The sequence below is a fragment of the Benincasa hispida genome, chromosome 4, assembly GCF_009727055.1.
Source record: "Benincasa hispida cultivar B227 chromosome 4, ASM972705v1, whole genome shotgun sequence".
In the NCBI taxonomy this organism is placed as follows: domain Eukaryota; kingdom Viridiplantae; phylum Streptophyta; class Magnoliopsida; order Cucurbitales; family Cucurbitaceae; genus Benincasa; species Benincasa hispida.
Window position 1 is genome coordinate 68500303 of NC_052352.1, and position 17560 is coordinate 68517862.

At 36.6% G+C, this 17560-nt stretch overlaps 1 long non-coding RNA gene across 1 annotated transcript in view; it reads right to left on the minus strand.

Moving 5' to 3' along the window:
- The window catches only part of LOC120076793, a 21375-nt gene extending 5001 nt beyond the window's left edge, over nucleotides 1–16374 (minus strand). The window contains exon 1 of the long non-coding RNA XR_005481643.1: nucleotides 15022–16374. This is a non-coding gene — a long non-coding RNA (uncharacterized LOC120076793). The remainder of the gene's footprint in view (nucleotides 1–15021) is intronic.
- Between the last annotated feature and the right edge of the window lie 1186 nt (nucleotides 16375–17560).

The window sequence follows — 17560 nt, forward strand, 5'->3', positions numbered from 1 at the left end:
TTCCAAAGGTGGAATTAGAGGAAGTTGTTCATAGTAAGTGGAGAAGAAAGTGTGTCACCACATCCTACGGTCTCTTCCATTAGGTTGCACTGTGAGATTCCTATAATGCGCCTGCATGTCTGCCCTGGAGCGACCTTACCAATCAGAGGGCTGTATTATAGGATTCGGAACTCCGCGAACTCTAGAAATAGATAGGGTCTCTCAGGTCCGTTTTCATTCTTTGTCTTTCCAAACTTCAGGAGCATAATGATTCCGATCTTTTGAGGTCTAAAAATGGAGGGGTCACACTTACGAGAATTACTAAGTGTTATTAATTGTTGACCAAAGTAGGATAACTAAGTTACTATAGGAATAAGAGTTATTCTGGTGATAATATCTAGTCAAGATAGTCTTGGTTCAACGGAGGAATAGTCGATCACCCCTCGGTGGAGGTTATTCTAAACCATTGAAATATCGTTGCAAAATATAATAATGAAGGGTACATTATTAGATTTTTTTGCTAAACTTGATTGGATTTAACAGATTAATGTTTTACTAAAAAAGGAATGTTTTCTTTTCAGCATGACTAGCTCCTTAGATCAAACTCTTAGCTTCTGAAGAAACTAAACGGCGATAATTACTCAACATGGAAAAACAATATGAATTCAACACTAGTAATAGATGACTTGAGATTTGTCTTTACTGAGGAATGTGCTCAGGCTCTTGCCTCGAAAGAAAACACAAGGTAAATATGATTTACTAGTTGTTGAGACATGTTTTAGTGGAGAATGATACCTCAACCTGGATATTGGATTCAGGAGCCACTACACATATTTGCTTCTCTTTTCAGGAAACTAGTTCCTGGAAAAAGGATTGAAGAAGGCAAGATCACCTCAAGGTTGGAACAGGAGAGGTTGTCTTGGCCGAAGCAGTGGGAGAACTTGATATTCAACGATTAGATATATCATACTTAAAGATGTTTTGTATGCACCTCTTATGAAGAGGAATTTTAATATCTATCGCTTATATTATGGAACAATGTATAAAATATCTTTTGAAGTTAATGAAGCATTCATTTTCACAGAAAAGGTTATCAAATTTTTATCTGTTTATACTTTGGAAGACACTTTTATATAAGTTAAGACAACTAAAGCAAAATTTGATCTTAATAACGAGATGAGAACAGTCGAAAACTCAGAATATAAAGACAAAAAAAGTTTCTTCTAATGCCTATCTATGGCACTTAAGACTTGGTCACATAATCTCAAAGGCATTGAGAGATTGGTTAAGAAATGAACTACTAAATCAGTTAGAAGACAATTCTTACCTTCCATGGCACTCTTGTCTTGAGGGAAAAATGACTAAGAGATCTTTTTACTAGAAAAGGTCTCAGAGCCACAATATCCCTTAGAGCTCGTACATTCGAACCTCTGTGGATCCGATAAATGTCATAAGCCTAGGGTGAGTATGAATAATTCATCAGTTTATTGATGATTATTCAAGGTATGGTCATATTACCTAATGCATCACAAGCTGATTCTTTTGAAAAGTTCAAAATATAAGGCTGAGCTTGAGAACCAGATGAAAAAACAATTAAAGCCTACGATCAGATCGAGGTGGGGAGTACATGGACTTAAGATTCCAGGACTATTTGATAGAATACAGAATCAAGTCATAACTCTCTGCACCTAATATGCTCTCAGCAGAACGGTGTATCTAAAGAAGAAACAGAACCTTGTTGACATGGTTCACTCAATGATGAGCTTTGTTGAGTTACCTGATTCCTTTGGGGACATGCATTAGAAACTGCTGTCTTATTTTGAATAACATTCCCTCTAAAATGTTCAGAAACATCTTATGAGCTATGGAATGGGCTAAAGGCAGTTTACATCACTTAGGATCTTGGGATGCCCGACACACGTGTTGGCTCAAAATCCTAAAATAATTGAACATCGGTTTTCAAAACCTATGGCCCATTTGTTAGGTTTATCCAAAAGAAACAAAGGTGGTCTATTTTATGATCCTCAAGAGATAAGGTATTGTACTCGACAAATGCCCATATTCTATAGAGCGAAGTACCACATACGAAGTCATCAACCTCGTCAGTAGACTAGATTGAATGAAATTTCCAAAGACGCTATAGATAGAGTCAGAGTTCATCTACGTAAGTAGTGATTAAAACTAGTTCATCTGGTCAGTCACAATCCTTCTCAAGAGTTGAGAATGCCTCGACGTAGTGGAGGGTTGTTTCATCAGCCTGACCGTTACTTGGGTTTAACAGAAAACAAGTCGTCATACTGATGGCAGCAATTAGAGGATCCATCGACTTATAAACAGGCGATAAAAAGATTGACTGTGATCAGTGGTCAAAAGCATGGACTCGAAATGGAGTCTATGTACTTCAATTCTAGTCTGGAACTTGTAGAGTCAAACCAAATGATGTAAAACCAATTTGGTGAAGTGGATCTACAAGAGAAAAACGAGACCAAGCCGGTAAAGTACAGACTTTTAAGGCTCGACTTGTGGCAAAGGGTTTATACCCAGAGAGAGGAGTGGACTATGAAGAAACTTTTCTCTCCTTGCCATGTCTTAATCGATTAGAATACTCTTATCCATTGCCACCTTTTATGACTATGAAAAAATTTGGCAGATGGTGTCAAGACAGCCTTTTCTAAATGGCGATCATTGAGAAGAGTATCTATATGGCTCAACAAAGGGGTTTATTGCACAAGTCAAGAGAAAAGGTTTGTAAGCTTTAAAAAATCCATTTATGGGTTGAAACAAGCTTCTAGATCTTGGAATATAAGATTTTGATACTGCGATCAAATCTATTGGCTTTGAACAGAATGTTGACGACCTTGTGTTTACAGAAGATCGTCAATTCTACTATAGCGTTCTTAGTTTTATATGTTGACGAATTCTACTCATTGGGAATGAAGTAGGTTACCTAATTGAATCAAGAGAATGGCTAGCAACACATTCCAAATAAGGATTTAGGAATACGCAGTATGTTCTCAGGATTCAGATCTATTCGAAACCGCAAGAATTAGGAACACTAGCCATGTCTCAAGCAACTTATATAGACAAAATGTTGTCTAGGTATAAGATGCAGAAATTCTAAAAGAGGTCTTTAACCTTACTTGATATGGAATTCATTTGTCAAAGGATCAATGTCCTAAGACACCTCAAAAGGTTGAGAGATATGAGACCACCTATGCTTTCGCAGTAGGGAGCCTGATGTATGCAATGTTATGTACTTAGACCTACATATGCTACGCAGTAGGATAGTCAGATAGGTATCAGTCCATCCTGGACTATGATCATGGACTGGCTTAAAAATATTCTCAAGTATCATTAGGAGAACGAAGGAACTACATGCTCGTGATAGGTACTAAGATTTGATACCTTACTGGATATCACCTGACTCTTGATTTTCAAACTGACAAGATGCTAGAAAGTCTACATCTGGGATCAAGTTTCCACTCTTAATGAGGAGCAGTTAGTGTGGAGAAGTGAAAGCAAAACTGTATTGCGGACTCACCACAATGGAACACTGAATACATAGTGCTTTGTGAAGCAGGCAAGGAAGCAGTATGGCTTGAGGAAATTCTTGACAGATTTGGAAGTAGTTCCAAAATATGGCATCTTGCCTATCACCTATATTGTGATAAGTGGTGCAGTTGCTAAACTCAAGAGAACCAAGAAGCACAAGCGCGACAAGCATATTGAAGCGCAAATACCATCTGATTCAACGGAAGATTAGACTCATGGAGACGTTGTAGTGACCTAGATATCTTCTGAAAAAAACGATTGGCTGATTCCATTTACAAAGGCCCTCACGGCTAAGTGTTTCGAAGGTCATCCTACAGAGTCTAGGTCTCTACGAGTTTGTAAACTAGGACCAAGTTGGAGGAATTTTGGTATTATGCCCTAGTTTATTGTACTCATATATTTCTTCACTTAAATTCAACATCGTGATACTCACTAGGAGTATTAGTCCAAGTGGTAGTTTGTTGGATTTTATGATCCTAAAACTCGCTATTTGTAAATTAATAAATATATTTATGTTTTGTTTTTATCGAATAAATATTGTTATTTTGAAATTGGTAACCTGTTGAATCCAATAAACTAAAAATACAGGTCCCTGCAGGCTATTTAATGTAGTTTGAACTTTATGTATCGTGAATATAAGGTGTGATCAACCTTCAAAATATATATGCCAAAATGGTCTATATATTATGAATAAGGTTGAGCGCCTTATTTTGGGGACCTTATTGGAATGCGAGCCCAACTTTGTAGTTAGGTACAAACGATGTGATCCTGAATCGTTCATATAGAGATATCATGATGGAGGCTCCTATGTAAAGAGTTCACATAAGACTGAACCATGAAATAGTACACTTTTACGTTCTAAATACCGTTTATGTTATAAAACTGAGAACTATTTCGTTAATTGATGACCTAGGTAACTTAATCTTAATCTAGCTTAACTATGAACTCCTGTTCACATCAGAATTATCTTAGATTAATAGTGAGGCAGCTCAATATCGCTGGCCCAATAAGCCTCCCATTCCAGGGGTAAGATCGGTGGATAGCTGGAACATAGGGTGCAAGACGGAAATTCATCCTAGTTGTTCCCTTCTTTAGCACTGAATCACAAGTCTTGAATAAGGGGCCCCACCCTTCTCCTTGGCCTGAGAGCGGGAATTCGGATTTATAGGTTGACCTTTAAAACCAAATTGTTCCAATAGAGGGATCAGTGGAACTTAGGAACAAGATGTAGTCTTGGGGTAAAACGATTTTTATGACCCAGCCGAGATACGAACAACCTGTGAAGGATTAACTTAAAAATCATGGTTTATATCAAATGACACAAATATATCATACGTGAAGGGGAGTGCAACTACAAGGACTTTAGTGGAATGATCCGTTAGTTAACGAATTGTTGATAGCTCCATCTAAGAGTTTAGCTAGCTAATCTTGGATGTCGTAGAAGCCCATGATACTATAGGTCCATTAGGTTGTCCCCTACTAGCTCATATGGAATAAAACTTAAGAACAATGATAGAATAATTTGAATTGTTCGCCATTAGGTAGAGAGAGAGAGAAACCACAAGTATATGTGATATAGTGGTCGGGTCTTTTTTAGCTTAGAGATACAAAACTATATTAAATGTGATTTAAAATATCAAGAATATGAATAACGTTCATATTCGGAAGCTCGAAAATGATGGAAATTGGTCAAAGTTTTTAAAAAGTCAAAGAGTTAACTTTTGACTTTGAAAAGTCAAAACTTTGACCGACCTTATATTCAAATGTGATTTGAATTTCGAGAAAATGAATGTGGATTATGCTCGGGAGTCAAAATTAGTCAACACGGAAAGAATCATAAAAAGTCAAAATGTTGACTTTTTGGTCAAAGTCAAACTTTGACCAAATGACTATTTTGCCCGTTGACTATAGTTAGTGGGAAAAACAAACTTTTGTTGGATAATTCCACTAACAAAATAGTGGGCTAGATGTTGCTTATGGTGGAGACATTAAGCCCACTAAGTGAGTGGATTCTAGGTGTTGAGTTTTTGTGAAGATTTTTCATGCAATTGTTGCATGCCTTTTTTCTATAAATTGGGCTCTTCAATTTAGTTAAAAGACTTTTTGCCATTTTGAAAATTAGTTTTCTGATATTGGGTAAGAACATTATACATCATATGCATAATAGGTAAACAACACTAAAGTGGACCGATTTTGGCATTAAATACAAACAAATAACTAATTTATTACAAAATTCAGCAACCAGCTTCCCTGAACCGGCTTCAAACACTTTGAACCATCAGGAACCGCTCAGAAATTACTCGAACCGGCCCGAAAACACCAGAAACCAAGTTGAACCGGTCAAATCGGCTCAACAAGGTCAAACGAACCGGTCCAGACCATCTGGACCGACTAGTCAACGCACGCTGGGGTAGTCAACTGAGGCGTGGGTGCGTGGGTCTCGGGCAGGTGGGCGAACGGGCACGCGAGACTGTACGAAGCGGAGCGGACGAGATACATAATGGGAAAAATACAATAAACTAGGGCATCTACAATACCATAGACATTCTCCCACTTGCTTTAGATTACACTACTCGGAGTCCTAGTCCAACTAGGTGGCCCTCGAAAACTTTAGCCGAGAGGGCCTTGGTGAATGGATCAGCAAGGTTGTCTTCAAAGGCTATCTTTGTGATGAGCACATCTTCTCTGTGTACGATCTCCTAGATGAGATGGTACTTTCTTTCAATATATTTTCCATGCATGTGACTCCTGGGTTCCTTTGCATTAGCAGTTGCACCACTGTTGTCACAATACAATGTGATAGGCAGGTGCATATTTGGAATAACTTCCAAATCTGCTAAGAATTTGCGTAGCCATACTGCTTCCTTAGCAGCTTCACATGTAGCCACGTATTCCACTTCCATGATAGAGTCAGTGATACAAATTTTCTTGATGCTTCTCCAAACTATAGCTCTGTCGTTAAGAGTGAAAACTGACCCTGAGGTAGATTTCCTAGAATCTACGTCAGTCTGAAAATCAGAATCAGTGTATCCCGTAATGATCAAATCCTTAGGTCCATACACAAGCATATAGTCCCTCGTCTCCTAAGATACTTGGGATATTTTTGGTAGCAGTCCAATGACCGTGTCCAGGATTAGATTGGAATCTTCTGACGATTCCAATTGCAAAACATATGTTGAGACGTACACAACATAGCGTACATCAAACTCCCAACTACAAAAGCATATGGAATTTTGTTCATCTTCTCAACCTCTTGAGGTGTCTTAGGACATTGTTCCTTCGACAAATGAATTCCTTACCTGAAAGGTAATAAACCATTCTTAGAATTTTGCATATTATACCTTGACAACATCTTGTCAATATAAGATGCCTGAGACAGTGCTAATGTTCTATTCTTTCGGTCTCGAATGATCTGTATTCCTAGAACATACATAGCATCACCAAAATCTTTCATTTGGAATTGTGATGCTAACCATCTCTTTACATTAGCAAGAAAACTTGTCTCATTCCCAATGAGCAAGATATCATCAACGTACAAAACTAAGAATGCTACAGTTTTTTTTACTATCTTCTTGTATACACAAGGTTCGTCAACGTTCTGTTCAAAGCCATAAGATTTTATCGCAGTGTCAAATCTTATATTCCAGGATCTGGACGCTTGTTTCAATCCATAAATGAATCGATTAAGCTTACAGACTTTCTGTTCCTGTCCTTTTTCAACAAACCCCTCTAGTTAAGACATAAAGATACTTTCATCAAGATAGCCATTCAGAAAAGTTGTCTTGGCATCCATTTGCCATATTTCATAGTCATAATATGTGGCAATGGCAATGAGTATTCTTATTGATTTAATCATGACAATAGGAGAAAAAGTTTCTTCATAATCAACTCCTTCTCTTTGGGTAAAACCCTTTGCCACGAGTCTGGCTTTATAGGTCTGTACCTTGCCAGTTTGGTCTCGTTTTCTCTTGTAGATCCACTTACAAACTATAGGTGTAACACCTTGTGGTTGATCTACAAGTTCCCAGACTGAGTTGAAGTACGTAAACTCTATTTCATCGTCCATGGTTTGTATCCATTGTTCCCTGTCAACATCTTCCATTGCCTTTTTAAAGGTTAATGGATCCTCTAAATCATCATCTGTATGATGTTTTGAGTTTCTGTTAAACCCATGTAGCGTTCAGGTTGTTGAATAACCCTCCCACTACAACGAGGCATTCCCAACTCTTGAGATGAACGTGACGGGACAACAATCGTTGTTGATGGACCAGCTTGATCAACAACTCTTGTTGATCTTTCTGTAGTATCTTTAGACAATTCTTGCAATATTAGTTTATTGCGAGGTAGATGGTTTTTAATATGATCCTCTTCCAAGAATGTTGTATTTGTCGATACAAACACTTTATCTTCTTGGGGATCATAAAAGTATCCTCCTTTTGTTTCCATGGGATATCTTACAAATAGGCATAATTTCGAACGTGTTTCCAATTTTTTAGAATTCTGTACAAACAAGTGTGTTGCACAACCCCAGATGCAGAAATGACGTAAACTTGCTTTGCATTTTTTCCACTATTGATATGGTGTTTCTGAAACATTTTTTGATGGAACAATGTTCAGAATATAAACTGTAGTCTGTATAGCATATCCCTAAAAGGATTGAGGTAATTGAGCAAAACTCATCATAGACCAAACCATGTCCAACAAGGTTCGATTTCTTCTTTCTGCAACACCGTTTTGTTGTAGTGTTCCAGGTGCTGTGAGTTGGGATTGAATTCCATGATCTACTAGATAGTTCTGGAATTGCAAATCCATATACTCACCACCTCGATCAGATCGAAGTGTTTTAATTCTTTTACTTAACTGATTTTCAGCCTCAGCCTTAAATTCTTTGAACTTTTCAAGAGTTTCAGACTTATGATTGATTAAGTAAATATAGTCATATCAAGAGTAACCGTCAATAAAACTGACGAAGTACTGATATCCTCCTCGAGCTTTAATATTCATTGGACCACAAAGGTCTGAATGTATAAGTTCAAGAGGTTCTTTGGCACGAAGACCTTTGTCAGAAAAAGATCTTTTCGTCATTTTTCCCTCAAGACATGATTCACATGGAGGTAAAGAACTGTCTTCTAACTGATTTAGATGATCGTTTTTTTACCAATCTCTCAATCCTGTTGAGATTAATGTGACCAAGCCTGAGGTGCCAAAGATAGGCATTAGGAGAAATTTTCCGCTTTTTATTATGAGTCTCAGCCGTTTTAAACATCTCTATATTTAAAATGGTTTTGCTTCCGTTGGTTGTAAGATGTATAAGTTATTTGCAAGCCTAGCAGAACAAATATGAACACCTCTTGAATAAACAAACACTTCATTACATTCAAAAGATACACTGTACATATTCTCTAAAAGACAAGAAATGGAGATTAGATTTCTTTTCATCTTAGGTACAAAGAACACATTCTTGAGTAAAATAAAAGAATCTCCAAAAAACAACTTCACATCTCCTACCGCTTCAGCTAAAATGACTTCACCTATGCCCATCTTGAAAGTCATCTCATATTCAGAAAGTCTTCTCCAAGAATTAGTTTCTTGTAGAAAAGTATAAACATGATTAGCGGCGCTTGAATCTAATATCCAAGTAAGGTGAGAATTTTCCATACCTTGTTTATTCTTTTCTGCTTTCTTTTCAGCCAGATATTTTGGGCAATTACGCTTCCAATGCCCAACCTCTTCACAATGGAAACATTTTCCCTTGGAAGTTTTGTTTTTGTTTTTCTTTGTAGCGGTTTTCTTTTTTCCTTTTCCTTTCTTTTTCATCTATACAATTTTATCCTTAGAAGAAGAAGAAGGACCAGCTTTCTTATCATCAACGGGTTTTGTACCAGACATGGACCCTTTGAAAAACTTTTTGGGTTTAGAAATAACATTTATTTCTTTATCCTTGAGTTTCATCATCGATTGATAAGTTTGCAATTCATTCAACAACGTCATTAAGTTATAAGTGATTTTTTTCATGATAGCATTTGTCCTGAACGGCAGATAGCTCTCAGGATGAGATTCCAATATCATGCTTACTTGACTTGTTTCGTCTATCATAGCCCTGTGAGCCTCCACGATGTTAAAATGGACCATCATGTCGAGAACGTGTTCTCTTATGTTGGTCCCATCCTTCATACGTGTCACATACACATATTTGATGGCTTCATGTCTAACAGACGATCACGGTTGCCCGAACATCTCCTGTAATGATGCCATGATCTCACGAGCTGTGGGCATGACCTCATGTCTTTTGTTGAGTACATCAGATATACTCGCCAAGATATAGGCCCAGGCTTTTTCATTTGCCCTTACCCACCTATCATAAACATCCCGAACATTTCAGGTCGCCGTTGAACTGGGAACTAGAGGACGCTCCTCCGTTAACACAAACCTCAAATCATCTACTACTAATATTGTATTGATATTTGATTTCCAATTCGAGTAACCCTCTCTGTTAAATTTTTCAGAAGCAAGTAGTTGAATAATCGAGTTCGATATTGCTGAAACATTTTAAACAAACTCTATTAAACATGCATCTAAATCCATTTTAGCAAAACTAATAAAGTACCCAATAAATCTTTATTTATTTGCAACGATACTTAAGTGATTTAGAACAAGTGCTACCGTGAGGCAGTCAAGAATTCCTTCATAGAAGCAAGACAGTTCTTGACCAAATACTATTATCTAGAATAACTCATATTCCAATAGTTCTTTTGGTTATCGTTTTCGATCAAGATCTTTACTAACACTTAGTAATTCTTGTAAGTGTGACCCGCCATTTTCAGATCTTATAGGACGGTATGAATATGCCTCCGAGATAGACGACAATATCCAAGATGGAACTATAAGACCCTATTCATTTTATTGAAGCCTGGGTTGTTCCGAATCCTATGTTACAACACTCCGTAGGGATCGTCGCGGTTAACGACTAGCTAGTGCCGCATAAAAACGACAACAGGTTGAAGGAAGTGTAATTGAAGACCTGTATTAGCTAGTCATTAGACATACAGGTCTTCAATTACACTTTCTTCAACCTGTTTCTTTGAGTGGCAGAGCAGCAGCAGAAAAGTATTTTGGGAACTGACCACTACCTCAAAAAGGAAACATTTGAAAACGTGAGCTAGAAGCCCAATGAGTGACTTAATAAAAACGTAAATCTTATGCTTAAACTGAAAGCTTGAAAACATAATACTGTAACTAAAATATACCAAGCAAACGTGTACATAAAACCTTTAAAACCATTGTATTTGAAACCTGAATCTTAGTTAAGAATGAACATTCATCGCTCTAATTCCCAACGCCAAGGCATGGCCAGGAGAGTCCTCTACTCGACCTGCTTATACTGAACTATGGCTAGGCGAGATCCCTACGTCGATCTCTTTAAATAAACCGATGGCATCTCAAGCAACTTACTTTAAACATAAACATTGATAACAACATTTAACTACTATTAAACATCTTTATTCCTTAGTTGAGAACGAGTATACATCGCTCTAGCTCCCAACGTCTGTTACCGGCCAAGAGACCCATACTTTGGCCTCCCTTTGCTAGTATATAGCCTAGGAGACCCATACTTCGGCCTCTCATTAATAATTACCTATGTGCACTTGGAGTTTCTATGTACTGTCAATACCTTAGGTACATTTATGTTATCAAGTTCTCAAAGAGCATTAAAAGAATAGCTCTCAAATATAGTATAGAAAACTCTTTAGGATACTTTCTCTACCTTCAGTGTAACGCCCCAGGACTAGGATTCGGAATCCGGATTTGGCCTCTGATGGCCCCGGCATTCCCCTGCGTCCCCTGCGACCTGGCTATGTCATTCTCACTTGCCTTGAATGCTTCTAAAAGGGAAAGTTTTCCCCACAAACTAACACGGGTCATTAAATTCAGTATCCCTTTCCATTATGTTTAGGAATACCAACACATGTACTTTGACAACCTTAAGTATTTAAAACATAATACATCAAGCTTCATTCAACCTTAGCTTCTCTCTAACGCATGCTTCACACTTTGTAAAATAAGTTGGCTTAAATCATGTTGAACTAGCTCGTAAAAACCATTAGCATGCATTAGACACGGATAACATACTTGAAACACTCATACATTAGTAAACATCACGAAAATGGAGTTATTATAACATGCTGAAAGTATTTTGACAAGATAACATACTTAAATCATGTCCATTTCCATGGAAAACATGTTTTACTTAGCACGAGAAATAGCTTCAGACATAGGTTGCTTGGCACTTCATATAAACACTTAGCATGAGAAATAACTTCAAAGAAATCATGGTTCCTAAATCATTAAAACATTAAATTACCACATAGTCACTCACAGCTCGTTGGCCTCTTAACGGGTTATACGTCCCTCCTAGCTCTTCTTGGCCTGAAAGGACATAATTCCCGGTTAAACTACTTAGAATTCTTAGCAAAACACCTCAAATAGTTCATTTACTAATGGAACTTTCATCATCAAAGACAGCTTTACTAGCGAGATGCTCATCATGAGTGAATTCATCCCCATGAGCGAGATCAAGCTTTTCCTGGAAAACTTTCCTCCTAGCGATACTCACCTTACCAGCAAGATTCAACCCAATTTCTAGCGAGATTTCCTTCTAGAGCGAGATGCTCAGCACAAAATTAGCGAGATTTCCTTCATTAGTGATATCCTCATTCTCCATATCTCGCTATAACTCTCCACAGTGAGCTGTTTGCTTGTTCTTCCCAAGCAACTATCTGCTTATACACAGATCCTCTGTTACAACTTCAAAAATTCATAACTCAAAATCCAGAACTCTTTTGAAGAAACTTCCTTCTACAACCTTGTTTAGAATTGAATTAATTTTAGCCAAAAATTCCTTATAGTTTGGCCTAAAGCTTCCAATCTTCACCACGGGCCCTGATTAACCCGAGATTCTGCCTCTTTTGCCATTTCCTCACTTTTGTTCTCCTTCTCCTGCAATCTTTCTCCGACAAGACAACCTTGAAAACTAGATTCTCCCAGCTTTCAAATGGCACCGATTTCACTAAATTTGCTCATGTAGATTGTCAAACCAAACTTTCGAAGTTCCTCTGCCTTTTAATCTTCCTATCGACTCCCGAGTTCAAAGATTAACCGCCACGTCACCCCATATTTAGTGCCTCCAGCCAAACCAATAAGTGAGTTTCCTTATTTAATATGTTTTTCTTTTCCTTTCTCCACAACTTCTATAAATAACATGGTTTTTCACTTATTAGATATTTAATATTTCATTCCTTTGGCTAAACATGCTTGTTTAGGAAACTTAGAATTCGGGGTTTACACTTAGCTACACAAGAGCTTATTTCTTCTTGCTTCCATCCTCTATCCCTCCTAAAACATGGCTTCATTTAACTCATTAGAAGATATCACACTACTTACTCTTACTTAAGGTAATTAGGGTTCGGGTTTTACACCCATGCAAACATTTTCCGTATGGAGCAGTCGAGGTAAAATCGATAAGAAGTCGAACATGGATCTCACAGTGTGAACCGTGAGAGCTAATAACTATATATCCAATATATTGTTAATCTCCCACTGAAGTGTTCTAAATGTTTGGGTAATTTACTTAGGCATGACGGCTAATTTCATACAACCTAAGTCTAAGTGGTTTATCCAAATATAATTCTTATAATTGGATTTAACCTATAATGTCTAGTGATAAACCATTTTATTATCTCACATCGCTCACGCAAGCTCATAAAACTAGTTAACAACTCTAGTTCAGTCATAATCCCCAGGTAAGAGGTGTTCCATAAACCGTCAATTTAAGTACCCCTAGCCTTAGACAGGTTTATGAACCGATATGAGTTTGTAACCTTATTTTATAACGTAACAATCTATTTTAACGATTAAAATTAGTTGTTAACCTAAGTGAGCATGCAGTTGTTTTTTATTATGGCTTTTAAACGTCTAACCAATTTTATAACTACTTACAAAATTTAGACATGTTTAACATCCACAACATTCAACAAAGGTATCTAATATAACTATTATATTAAACATAACCCCAACATGCATATTATATATTATAACAATTATAATATACTGTTAATGCATGTAACATGCTTCCTACGGTGGAGTTTTAAATCTACATGGCATACTGTATGCATATACATGAATTATTTAATTATCACATACATCTCATGCGTAAAAAATTAAATACTAACTGTTATGGTTTTCGTTTTGGCATAAACAAGCAAACAGATAGCTAATTATTACAAACAGCTTCATAACCGTCTTTGAACCGATCGAACCACTCCAAACCGAACCTAAAACAACTTGAACTGAGCTGGATGAGTCTGAACCGGACCAACAAAGCCTTAACAGGACCAACCAAAACCATTTGAGGCTGAACCGGATTGAACCTTGAGTAAACAGGTCGAATCGGCTACTCTCAGTCCAACCTCAAAGTGCTGCTAAGGTCAATCGTGTAGCGCTGAAGGTAATCGTCTAGTGTCATCGCCTTAGGTTGAAAGAAAGTACACAATCGCATAGTGTTTGCTGAAAGCTAAACGATCGTTTAGCTCTATCGCATCAGGACTAGACGGATCGCTTAGTTCCATCGCAGTGCAATCGCTTAGCTCCATCGCATAGTACTAAGTGATGGCTTAACACCATCGCCCAGCACATTCAAGTCATCTTTAGTATCCGCCGCAGCTAAACAATCGCTTAGCTCCATCATATAGAACATCATCGCGTCGCATATCATTTATCTACACGATTGCTTAGCTCTACGATCAAACGATCGCTCAGTCTATCGCGTAGCACTTTATCGCATCCCTTAGTGCTCATCGTTTAGCAAAATCAACGTATCGTTTAGTTCCCACGAAAAAGCTAAACGATCATGTAATGCTATCATATAGCAAATGAACATATCACTTAGCTCCCGCAGGTACACTATCGTTTAGCGTTCGACATCACAACGACCAGCGCATATTACTAAACAATCATCTAGTTTTTCTTCTCATCGTGTAACGTCTGGAGCTAAATGATCGCTTACCAACTAGACCTCAGCAACAAATTTGAGCGGAAGCTAAAAATACTGGAACAGCAACTCGACCTCCTTCGCTTGTTTCTTCAATTACATCTTAATTTCAACTCTAATGAGTCCAAATAAATTATAGACGCTTGCTAACACATAAATGCTCATCAAACAATAGCCAATTACAAATTTAATTGAGAAATTAAAGAGAATTAAGATGTCAAAACTCAAAAAACCATAGTAGTGCATAAGTTTCATATATCTCATGAAAAACACCCACCTTGCCAAAATTAGACCGAATTGAAAGCTTAAAAGATGCTCTAATACCAATTGAAAGAGTTAAATAAGATGCAGCGGAAGTATCAATAATCCATAAGCATTCAAATTCACTAATTTTGATAGAAACTAAAGCATGCTTATCTAAAAAGTGAGTTTTAAGATCATACCTTTGATGAGCTCTCCAAGAAACCGTGTGTACAGCAGCAGTCTTCACTTGATATCATCGTGAACCACCTCAAAGCCTTCCCTACTATCCTCTTGGAGCTTTAGGCAGAGTTGTGGGACTCAAGAACAACTTGAAGAAGTGAAGAACAAAGAAGAACTCACAGTAGCCGATCAAAGAAGACAGTCTCTTCTCCCAAAAATTTTTCTCTCAAAAAATCTGCATTCATTCTCCTCAAATGACTCCAATCTTCTTTATATATACTAGAAAAGCATGCAAAGAAGTGGAGTGCATGGCTTGCAGCTCATGCTTTAGAGAGTAATAGAGTTCTATCACTTTCTATCAATGATAGACAATGATAGAACTATATCACTGTCTATCACTGATAGAAAGTGATAAAACTCTATCACTTTGTATAACTTATAGACAGTGATATATGTCTATCATTGTCTATCAATGGTAGAGAAATGTTCACATTCAAACATAGTCACGACAAAGATTATCTATCTGCGAGGAAGAAGCCATTGATGGACAGTGCTACACGATCATTTAGCCTACATGATCATGCAGCCAATGCAACATGATCATGTAAAAAACTCTACACGATCGCGTAGCATTAGCTATACGATCGTTTAGAAAATGCTACACGATCGTGTAGTAAACTCTACATGATCGCATAACAAAAGCTATCCAATCGTTTAACTTTCTAAAATTTAAAGAAAGCCTTAATATGTATAAAGACAGTGATAGACAATGATAGAGCTCAATTACAATATATCAAGAACGGTATATCACTAGTGATAAAGCTCAATAACCGTTATAGAGAATGATAGAGTTTTATCACTTTTTATCAGCGATAGACAGTGGTAGAACTATATCACTGTCTATCACTGATAGAAAGTGATAAAACTCTATCACTTTGTATAACTTATAGACAGTTATATATGTGTATCATTGTCTATCAGTGGTAGAGAAATATTCACATCCATACATAGTCATACCAAAAACTATCTATCTGCAGGGAAGAAGCCATAGATGGACGGTGCTACACGATCGTTTAGCGCGCAAGGATGCATCGAGTATCCAATACTGCGTGATCATCTAGTAAGCGAGCGCCTACATAATCATGCAGCCAACGAAACAAGATCGTGTAAAAAACTCTAAACGATCGTGTAGCATTAGTTATACGATCGTTTAGCAAATGCTATACGATTGTGTAGTAAACTCTATATGATCGCATAACAAAAGCTATCTGATCGTTTAACTTTGTAAAACTTAAAGAAAGCCTTAAAACGAGAATTCTATCACGAAACATTCATCAACAATTCATCCACAAATATTTATCACATAAACACAATGCAGATAAAAAAAACCCGCTAGTGCTATAAACAAATTCGATGAAGAAACACACACTTACAAACACAAAAAATAGAAGAAAAAAATTGTACCGTGGTCGAGGAAGAATTTTGATGAACGGAAAGGAAGAAGATCATGGCGTTTGACGAGGAAGAAGGAAAAACAGCATTTAGCGAGGAAAAGGATCAATGTGTTCGATGAGGAAGAAGGAAGAACAGAGTTCAGCGAGTGCGGCAAATCAAATTTGAAGAAAAGGAAAATCGATGAGAAGGAAAATCATGGTGCCGATAAGGAGAATAAGCAAATAAGAACATCAATACGGTGTTTGTAATTTGAGAATGGCAAGGAGAAATCACGACATCGACGAGGAAGCAGAGTTCAGCGAGCGAGCGCGGCAAATGAAAATTCAAGAAAAGGAAAATCAGCGAGGAAGAAGGGTATTTTTAATAATTGTAAAAAAAGGAAAACTGGAATTTGTTTTTTCTATGAAAGGTAAATATTATTGTTTTATTCTTATTTATAAGAATTCCCCTTTTTTTAAAATTAAGAATGAATTTGTTTGATTTCTTTTTGTCTTAAATTAAACTAAAATAAAAGGTAACTCGATCAATTAAACTAAATATATACATACACACACTTCAATCCCACAATCTTATAGAAGATTTTGTTTGGATATATTTAATTAAATAATAGTGTCCATTTTAGAACAAGAAAATATATAGTTATCCATTCAAAAATAAATTTGTTGAATTTGATTATTTGTAAAATTATATTTCCAATCATTTTAACTTTGCTAAATGTCATTTATGAAAAAGTTTCTCTTTATCATTCAATGGTATTTAATTATTGAATATCAAAAGTTTTTTTAGAATAGGGCACTTGCAAGAATAGCAAAAACATTATCAATTAGCAATGATTATTCAAAGTTTGCAAATATAGCAACAAAAAAAAAACATAAAGGCGTATTTTCATTTTTATTATTCTAAATTCTTATTGGTGTATCAACATGTATACAATAATATATTTTATATATATTATATCATATGATATACTTTATATTGGATACATCAATTGACTAATCAAACATAAAATATGTAAGTTATACAATGGATATACCAAATTTACCATTTATGAACCATATTTTTCAATCAAAAAGTGCTTGCTCATTTCCTATGATTCGCGAACTT